Here is a 10,911-nt window from a genome sequence, read left to right on the forward strand (position 1 = left end):
AGTACTATTCTAGTTTGGACCTGTCGCAATGCATGGGCACATTGCTAGTAAAAGAAAAAGGCCTGCCACGTTCGTGTCGCACCCCCGCACGCCCGAGAATCGTCCATGGCCCGTCCAACATGCCACATAGCTAGGGAAGGCGTGTTGTCTAGCATTTTCACTTTCATGTGGGACCGCTGTTGAGCAAACCGACTATCGGCAAACTGCACCCCACCCGCCGCGTTGGAAAACAAAAACGAGGAGGGGGAGATCTAGCTGTAGCACGGAAGCCAAGAAATTTGGTGTCAGATGGGGCTCGTTGATAGAGTAGGAGCACTCCGTACTACTACTCCTACTAGTACGAAGTTTGTACTACAACTAGTACTACCACTATACAACTAGGTACATGCACGACACAACATCGTAGGAACAAAAAACGAGAAGATCTTATTTTGGGTGATTTATCTTTTTTCAGTCAATGTAGTATGAATATATGATGTGGGGGCACCCATGAAGCTTATGTGGCTTGGTTGCATGGCTAGGAAAGGCTAGAGAAAAATAAATAGATAATGTGTTTAGAGTGCACTCCACTAAATAGATACTTTGGATCCATTGCAACGCATGAGCCGGCACATTGGTAGTAATAAGAAACAAATTTTGGGTTTGGCATGAGTTCGTACTGCGGGAGCACCACCAGGCCTGGCACAGGAGTTACATTTCCCTCTCGGGGCCCACGGGACGAGCTTCCATGACTTAGTGCACCGGCCTATGATTCAATGACATGTGGACCTTAAATGCAGCTGGCCCACATGTCATTCTCATGAAAGCAAAGCGGCGGTGGGACCGAGAAGGGTGAGGCACAGGTCAGCGAACGAGGCTTGGCTGCTCCCCTTCCATGCTCCGATCCGTACTCTCGCACCACTAATTTTCATCCAACAGTTATAATAGATTTCCTCGTGTGGGTCATCTATAGCCTCAAACAAAGGTAAACAAAGGTCGTATTTCCAGGAAATGATTTCCTGCATGAATCTATACACGCATGCAAGACCCTTTCCTTTCCTGCTCGTCCTCCTCCGGATCATCAGTTGCGTTGAAAATGCCAGTGCCAATGCCAGAGCGTCGCAATAGGTACCTGCCTAAGCCATGTAGCATGCTGCGGCGCCAACGAGTACCACCTCCTCCATGCCAACATCGGCGTCTCGGCCATGCACATGCAGTTGCTCCCATAGTACTTTACCCGCAAGTTCAACTACAATACCACACCGATCTTGGACGAGACCATGGAGCTTGTGACCAAGAAAAGTCTCTGCCTGGCCGACGCATGTCGAGGTGCTTGACTATTGCGACGTGTCGCACGATGTTTACTAGCTCATGCTCTGGATGAGCGGCAGGGTGCCGCTCCCCATCGTCAGTGGTGCGATGACAACGACGGTCGGGTGGGAGCTCGGGCGGGAGCCAGTGATGTACCCGGGGCACATAGCTCAACTTGGGCTCGAGATTCTGACCGCTTGCACCGCCCCGAGGATGTACCACTCAGTGACGAGGCTACAATGCAGGATACGTATAGGCATGTGCTCGTGGTCAGGAGCAACCTACTCAATGGATACCGGTTTGTGAACGTGATGTACTCGACGTAGTTGAGCCAGTGAGCCTGGAGGCGTTCCTGTCGTCGTACATTGACGCGCGGCTCAATGGCGTGCGGCCACGTGCTAACGTAGGTCAACTATGGGGAAGTGGCATCTGTGTGGTTCGAGATGCTCAACTGGCCATTGTCGCGGCGGCGTTCGCGACTCACTCGTTCGAGTTGAACCGGCCAGTGGTGGCATGGCCATGGCGAGGGTGCCACAGCTGGACGTTGGGGTGTTATGACGTGTAGATGTCCATGGAAGGAAACTATGGCAATTTTTGCAAAAACATACCCACACCCCTCTCCACATTTGCAAATAAGGCCTTCCCCCATTCATCCTTTTCTCCCACAAGATAAACTACTCATACAAATGCATCTTGATGTTCCGTGCAACGCACGGGCATCTTGCTAGTAAGAAAAAATCTCAAGTTTGGCACGAGTTCATGCAGCGGTAGCACCACAAGGCCTGGCGCAGGAGTTACATTTCCCGCTCAAGGCCCATGGGACTAAGCTTCAGTGGACCTGATAGGTGGCTGGTCCACATGTCATGCTCCCAAAGGTAGAGGGGCGTTGGGGCCGAGAGGGGTGAGCCGCATGTCGGGGGACATGTGGTGTCATGGGTTCGAGCGACGTCGTGGGAATTGCGTGTGGCTGTGGTAGAAACTTGATGCTCGCCGCATTTCAGCTGGCCCACATATCATGCACACAAGGCAGGGGCGGTGCGGCCAAGAGGGGTGAGGCGCACGTCGGGGATGTAGTGCCGTGGGTTGGAGCGGCATTGCGGAATCACGAGTGGTAGTGTATGAAATGTGATAGTCGCCGTAGTTCAACTTCCATGGACAAGCTGTCATGTCTACTAACACATGCATTGCATACCGATCACTGGAAGGAGTAGTAAAGAAAGCTAGGAGGATAAATAGTTCCTTATAGTCGAGTGTACCTACGCTGCTACTTGTTCCAAAGACATGCACACCATCGAAATAGTTCATCTATATCAATATACACAGAGCGGAAATATTTTTTACAAGAGAGGAAATAGTTCATCCATCCATAATGCCCTGCTACTGGTGCAGCTTCTTCTTCTTCTTCTCATTTTTTGTGGGAGACGACTTCACAACAAGCTCTTTGGACCTTGCAGCTATTTCGAAACTCACACGGGCATCGAGGGCAGCATATTTTATTTGCTCGTATGTCAAGGGATAATTCTCCCATCCAGACGACCTTAATGCTAGTGTCTCGTCACCCTTCTGAAGATTTCTAACGAGCACAAAATTTGCTATGTCGAATAGGGATGGTGTCTGTTTATCACAATCTTCTACAGGAATTTTGATTCTGGTTTGTAGGTCAGTGATGCTTTTCAAATCAAGGTTGTACAGCGCCAGCTTCTATTTGTCCCCTTCGATGGCTGCCCCATAAAAGTATATATCCTCCCGAGACAAGAAATCGTGGAGCTCACCTGGTATGGAGGGTGCGTGTATGATGTGGTACACCAAAACATCATCTTCGAGGCATAGCTGAATGACGGCGGCGCGTTGGATCTTCCCACTGGCACGCTCCGTGTACTTTGCGTTGAGACTGATGGCCTTCATCTCTACCTTTTGGAGGGAGTTGGATACATTGTTGATTAACTTCCGAACAACCCTGGGTGGTCGGTGACGGTGTCAACTATGCTCAACGAGCCTTCGACGAGGATACGTTGGACGCTAAAAACCTGCATCTTGATATCTTTCACCATTTGGAACCGCTAGACTGAAGGGCTATGGTTTGGAGAATTAGGATTAGATGGCTAGTCTAACTGAAGAAGATGATTATTTAAAGGTGCTTAGGAATTACTCCAGGAGTATGTGAAGAGGTTAAAACAATGTGAATGCAGTGGGGTTTGGATGCAAATGAAGATGAAGGAGAGGTGAAGAAGTTGAGGAAAATCGGTTCCCGATGGAGAAGTAAATGGGACAAGTGGCCTGCAGGCAGTTGATTAGACGGCTAGGTAGACAAAACGAAAAGGCTATGCGGGTAGACTGAGGAGTGGTACCTGTCTGTGTACATGCCCATCCTTCTAGCGCTACATGCGCCACCGGCTAGTTGAGGTCACTCTTTCGAATCACCGTGGCAAGATTTTTTATGATTCCTTTTTATTTCTGCACCCCTCCTGACAGGTGGGACCTATGCGAACAGATATAAAAAATGTGTCGTAGCTGGTTCGGATGGATATTGGTGCGTGCGTGGGAGACGCAACATCCTTTGGTTGAGGAATATGCGGTTATCCTCAAAAAATAAAAATAAAACCTTCTTCACACTTCCGCATGCACGAGAATTTGGTTTTGCTCGCAATATGGATGATACCTGGAGGATGAAGTGAACCCAGAGGCATGCTAGCACAGGAGACCTATTTCCCCTATACAGTACTACTCCGTATGTTCCTACTAGTAGTAGTACAACTGTGGTACACTTGATGGTCAAAATATTATTCATGCGGTCCTCACAATGAAGTGACAAGACCTTGCGCCCGAGGTGACACTAGTCCAGGCGGCGTGTTCGGGTTACCAAAATCAGCCTCACCTTGTGCACTATGCAGTCACTATCACCACCGCATGCCTCGCCTCGTCTCCCTCTCTCCTAGCACCACTCCGTCTCCATCTCTGCCTCGTCCAAGATCCTGAGGTCACTCTTCATCATCTCACTGTGCCCCAGCGTACCCTCGCCTCGCTCGCCTCCCCTGGTACCACTATTCCCTCGCAGGCCGCTCCAGCATCGAGAGCCTTCTCCCCTGTAAACCAAGCCCCCAAAAACCCCACCTTCCAAACTCGACCATGGCCGAACGTGAACGGCGCAGCATCCATACGAGCCACGATTGGAGCAATCTCCCCAGTGACATCCTCGATCGACCTCTATTGTTCGTGTATGGATATGTTGAGCGTCGTGCGGCTGGCTGCATGCTCGAGGGACATGCACACGGCCATCGTCGAAGCGAGGCCTAAGCTTTTCATGACACCCTGCTTGCTGCTATCTGGTCTTGCGAGATTTGCTCACCATGATACGGAGGCGCGTACATGATGCCCCTCGACTTCAATCCGACCTCCATTAGCCGAAACTTCTTTGCAGGTATGCAGTGGGTCGACGTACATCATTTCCCCCGACTTCGATCCGATCACCATTGCCCAAAACTTCTTGGTAGGTATGTACTGGGTCGGCATGAACTCCCACTGGATGGCTGCTGTCAGAGAAGACAGGAAAAAAGCTGGTGCTCGTGAACTTCCAGACCTAACATGAGATTATCCTTCCTCCGTAGGATTACATAGGGTTCTACCATCGTGGTCCAAGTCATCTAGATTACCACATCACTTGGATGGACCTTGTTTTGCAGAAGATTGTAATCTGCCAAGTGCACACACCAGATGCGGATTACGTAGACTTCAAGCTAATTTCCTTGTTAGACTGCAGACTTGCCTATCTTTTCGCTGGTGCCTTCTTTAGCTGGAGACAACTCACCTCACAGTGGATCATCAAAGCTGATTGATATGTCCATTTTGCATCATGCTTTTATATTGATATTTATTGCATTATGGGCTGCTATTACACATTATATCACAATACTTATGGCTTTTCTCTCTTATTTTATAAGGTTTACATGAAGAGTGAGAATGTTGGCAGCTGGAATTCTCGAGTTGAAAAGGAGAAAATATTAGAGACCTATTATGCGCAACTCCAAAAGTCCTGAAACTTCACGGAGAATATTTTTGGAATATATAAAAAATATTGGGCGAATAAAACACCAGAGGGGGCCACCAACCAGCCACAAGGATGGAGGGCGTGCCCGCCGTCCTTGTGGGCCCCTGATGCCCATCTTCTGCTATATGGTGTGTTTTGACCTGGAAAAAATTAGAAGGAACCTTTCGGGACAAAGCGCCGCCGTCTCGAGGTGGAACTTGGGCAAAACCAATCTAGGGCTCCGGCGGAGTTGTTCTGCCAGGGAAACTTCCCTCCGGGAGGGGGAAATCGAAGCCATCGTCATCACCAACGATCCTCTTATCGAGAGGGGGTCAATCTCCATCAACATCTTCACCAGCACCATCTCCTCTCAAACCCTAGTTCATCTCTTGTATCCGATCTTTGTCTCAAAACCTCAGATTGGCACTTGTGGGTTGCCAGTAGTGTTGATTACTCTTTGTAGTTGATGCTAGTTGGTTTATCCGGTGGAAGATTATATTTTCAGATCCTTCATGATAATTAATAATACTCTAATCTTGATCATGAATATGCTTTGTGAGTAGTTACGTTTGTTCCCGAGGACATGGGAGAAGTCTTGCTATATGTAATCATGTGAATTTGATATTTGTTCGATATTTTGATGAGATGTATGTTGTCTCTCCTTTAGTGGTGTTATGTGAACGTCGACTACATGACACTTCACCATGATTTGGGCCTAGGGGAAGGCATCGGGAAGTAATAAGTAGATGATGGGTTGCTAGAGTGACAGAAGCTTAAACCCTAGTTTATGTGTTGCTTCGTAAGGGGCTGAATTGGATCCATATGTTTCATGCTATGGTTACCTTTACCTGAATTCTTCTTTAGTAGTTGTGGATGCTTGTGAGAGGGGTTAATCAAAAGTGGGATGCTTGTCCAAAGAAGGGCAGCACCCACCGGTCCACCCACATAACAAATTATCAAAGTAACGAACATGAATCATACGAGCATGATGAAAACTAGCTTGACAATAATTCCCATGTGTCCTCGGGAGCGCTTTGCTTTATATAAGAGTTCGTCCAAGCTTGTCCTTTGCTACAAAAAGGATTGGGCCACCTGGCTGCACCTTGTTCACTTTTGTTACTTGTTACCCGTTATGAATTATCTCACCATACAACTATTGGTCACCGATAATTTCAGTGCTTGCAGAGAATACCTTGCTGAAAACCGCTTGTCATTTCCTTCTGCTCCTCATTGGGTTCGACACTCTTACTTATCGAAAGGACTACGATAGATCCCCTATACTTGTGGGTCATCAAGACTCTCTTCTGGCACCGTTGCCAGGGAGTGAAGCACCTTTGGTAAGTGGAATTTGGTAAGGAAACATTTATATAGTGTGCTGAAATTTACTGTCACTTGTTACTATGGAAAATAATCCTTTGAGGGGCTTGTTCGGGGTATCTTCGCCTCGAACGAAAGAGCAAAGAGGTGCTACTCAACCTACTGCACCTACTGAAAATATTTATTATGAAATTCCTTCGGGTATGATAGAGAAATTGATAGCTAATCGTTATGCAGGAGACGGAGCATTACATCCCGATATGCACCTAATCTATGTGGATGAAGTTTGTGGACTACTTAAGCTTGCAGGTATGCCCGAGGATGTTGTCAAGAAGAAGATCTTCCCTTTATCTTTCAAGGGAAAGGCATTGACATGGTATAGGCTATGTGATGATATTGGATCATAGAACTACAACCGATTGAAATTGGAATTTCATCAGAAGTTTTATCCTATGCATCTGGTTCATCGTGATCGGAATTATATATATATATATATATATATATATATATAATTTTTGGCCTCGTGAAGGAGAAAGTATCGCTCAAGATTGGGGGAAATCGAAAAATTTATGCTCGGCTTTCTCATAATGATCGATCCATGCTCGACACTTCTCATACTGGTTCCTTTATGAAGAAGGATATTGAGTTCAAATGGGATTTATTGGAAAGAATTAAACACAACTCTGAAGATTGGGAACTCGACGAAGGTAAGGATTCAGGTATAAACCTTAAGTTTGATTGCGTTAAATCTTTTATGGATACCGATGCCTTTCGTGATTTTAGCACTAAATATGGACTTGACTCTGAGATAGTAGCTTCTTTCTATGAATCCTTTGCTACTCATGTTGATCTCCCTAAGGGAAGTGGTTTAAATATCATCCTCCCATTGAAGTTAAAGTAGTAGGACCTATTAAAGTTGAATAAGAAACTAGTACTTATAATGTTGATCCTATTGTTCCTACTGCTTATAATGAGAAACCACATTTTCCTGTTAGAATAAAGGATCATGATAAAGCTTCAACTATGGTTCGTAAGAGTTATACTAGAATGCCTACACCCCCTGAGCAAATTAAAGTTGTACCTAGTATTGCTATGGTTAAAGATCTCTTGGTTGATAATACTGAAGGGCATGTTATTTATTTCTGTGATGAAGCTGCTAGAATTGCTAAACCTGATACTAAAGATAAACATAGACCTGTGGTTGGCATGCCTATTGATTCTGTTAAAATTGGAGATCATTGTTAACATGGCTTATGTGATGCGGGTGCTAGTGTGAGTGCAATTCCTTATTCCTTGTAGCGAGAAATTATGAATGAAATTGCACCTGCTGAGATAGAAGATATTGATGTTACTATTAAGCTTGCCAATAGAGATACTATATCACCAATTAGGATTGTTGGAGATGTTGAAGTCTTGTGTGGGAAAATTAAATACCCTATTGATTTTCTTATTCTTGCTTCCCTACAAGATAGTTATTGTCCCATTATATTTGGTAGACCATTCTTGAATATTGTTAATGCTAAGATAGACTGCAAGAAAGATATTGTTACTATTGGTTTAGGGGATATGTCTCATGATTTTAATTTCTCTAAATTTCATAGACAATCCTATGATAAAGAATTGCCTAGTAAGGATGAAATTATTGGTCTTGCTTCTATTGCCGTGCCTCCTATGGATCCTTTGGAACAATATTTGCTAGACCATGAAAATGATATGTTTATGAATGAAAGAAGAGAAATAGATGAAATATTCTTTAATCAAGGGCCTATTTTGAAACACAATTTACCCGTTGAAATCCTTGGGGATCCTCCTCCACCAAAAGGTGATCTCGTGTGAGCTTAAACAATTACCTGATACTTTGAAATATGCTTATCTCAATGAAAAGAAGATATATCATGTTATTATTAGTGCTAACCTTTCAGAGCATGAAGAGGAGAAACTATTGAAAACTTTGAAGAAGCACCATGACACTATTGTATATACTCTTGATGATCTTAAGGGCATTAGTCCCACTCTATGTCATCAGAAAATTAAACTGGAGCCTAATGCACGACGACGGTTAAATCCCAAAATGAAAGAAGTGGTAAGAAATGAAATACTAAAGTTTCTGGGGCTAGGTATAATTTATCCTATTGCTGATAGTAAATGGGCAAGTCATGTTCATTGTATCCCTAAGAAGGGAGGTATTACTGTTGTTCCTAATGACAATAATAAATTGATTCCACCAGGAATTGTTACAGGTTATGGAATGGTAATGGATTTTCGTAAATTGAATAAAGCTACTAGAAAAGATCATTACCCTCTACCTTTTATTGATCAAATGCTAGAAAGACTATCCAAACATACACATTTTTGCTTTGTAGATGGTTTTTCTGGTTTTTCTCAAATACCAGTGTCAAAAGATGATCAAGAGAAGACCAGTTTTACTTGCCCTTTTGGTACCTTTGCTTATAGACGTATGCCTTTTGGTTTATGCAATGCACCTACTCCCTTTCAAAGATGTATGACTGCTATATTCTCTGTCTTCTGTGAAAAGATTGTTGAGGTTTTCAAGGATGATTTCTCCGTTTACGGAACTTCCTTTGATGATTGCTTAAGCAACCTTGATCTTGCAGAGATGTGAAGAAACTAATCTTGTCTTGAATTGGTAGAAGTGCCACTTTATGGTTAATGAAGGTATTGTCTTGGGGCATAAAATTTCTAAGAGAGGCATTGAAGTTGATAAAGCTAAAGTAGATGCTATTGAAAAGATGTCGTGTCCTAAAGATACCAAAGGTATAAGAAGTTTCCTTGGTCATGTTGGTTTCTATAGGAGGTTTATTAAAGACTTCTCTAAAATTTCTAGGCCTCTTACTAATCTCTTGCAAAAAGATGTTTCTTTTGTTTTTGATGATGATTGTGTAGAAGCATTTGAAATACTTAAGAAAGCCTTGACTTCTGCACATATTGTTCAGCCACCTGATTGGAATTTACTCTTTGAAATTATGTGTGATGCTAGTGATTATGTTGTTGTTGCTGTTCTAGGGCAAAGAGTTGATAAGAAATTAAATGGTATTTATTATGCTAGTAAAACTCTAGACAATGCCTAGAGAAATTATGCTACTACTGGAAAAAAAATAGCAGTTGTATTTGCTTGTGACAAGTTCAGATCTTATATTGTTGATTCCAAAGTAACTGTTCACACTGATCATGCTGCTATTAAATATCTTATGGAAAAGAAAGATGCTAAACCTAGACTTATTAGATGGGTTCTCTTGTTACAATACTTTGATTTGCATATTATTGATACAAAGGGAGTTGAGAACCCTATTGCAGATAACTTGTCTAGGTTAGAAAGTGTTCTTGATGACCCATTTTCCTATTAATGATAGCTTTCCTGATGAACAATTAGCTACCATAAATGCTTCTCGTAATACTCCATGGTATGTTGATTATGCTAATTACATTGTTGCTAAATTTATACCACCTAGTTTCACATACCAGCAAAAGAAAAAGGTTTTCTATGATTTAAGACATTAGTTTTGGGATGACCCACACCTTTATAAAGAAGGAGTAGATGGTGTTATTAGACGTTGTGTACCCGAGCATGAATAGGGACATTCCTACGCAAGTGCCACTCTGAGTCTTACGGAGGACACCATACTGGAGATAGAACTGGACACAAGGCATTGCAATCCAGTTTTTATCGGCCTACTCTCTTCAAAGATGCTCATAAGTTTGTCTTGTCTTGTGATGAATGTCAAAGAATCAGCAATATCAGTAGACATGAGGAAATGCCTATGAATTATTCACTTGTTATTGAACCATTTGATGTTTGGGGCTTTGATTATATGGGACCTTTTCCTTCCTCTAATGCATATACATATATTTTAGTTGCTCTTGATTACGTTACTAAGTGGGTCGAAGCACTTCTATTAAGATGCTTAAAGAAGTTATTTTTTCTGAGGTTTGGAGTCCCTAGATATTTAATGAATAATGGTGGTTCACATTTTATTCATGGTGCTTTCCGTAAAATGCTTGCTAAATATGATGTTAACCAAGAATTGCATCTCCATATCATCCTCAGTCTAGTGGTCAAGTAGAATTGAGCAACAGAGAGCTTAAATTAATTTTGCAAAAGACTATTAATAGATCTAGGAAGAATTGGTCTAATAAACATGATGATGCATTATCGGCTTATAGAACTGCTTATAAGAACCCTATGGGTATGTCTCCATATAAAATGGTTTACGGAAAAGCATGTCACTTACCTCTTGAACTAGAACATAAGGCATATTGGG

Source organism: Triticum aestivum, chromosome 4A, assembly GCF_018294505.1.
Source record: "Triticum aestivum cultivar Chinese Spring chromosome 4A, IWGSC CS RefSeq v2.1, whole genome shotgun sequence".
Taxonomy (NCBI): domain Eukaryota; kingdom Viridiplantae; phylum Streptophyta; class Magnoliopsida; order Poales; family Poaceae; genus Triticum; species Triticum aestivum.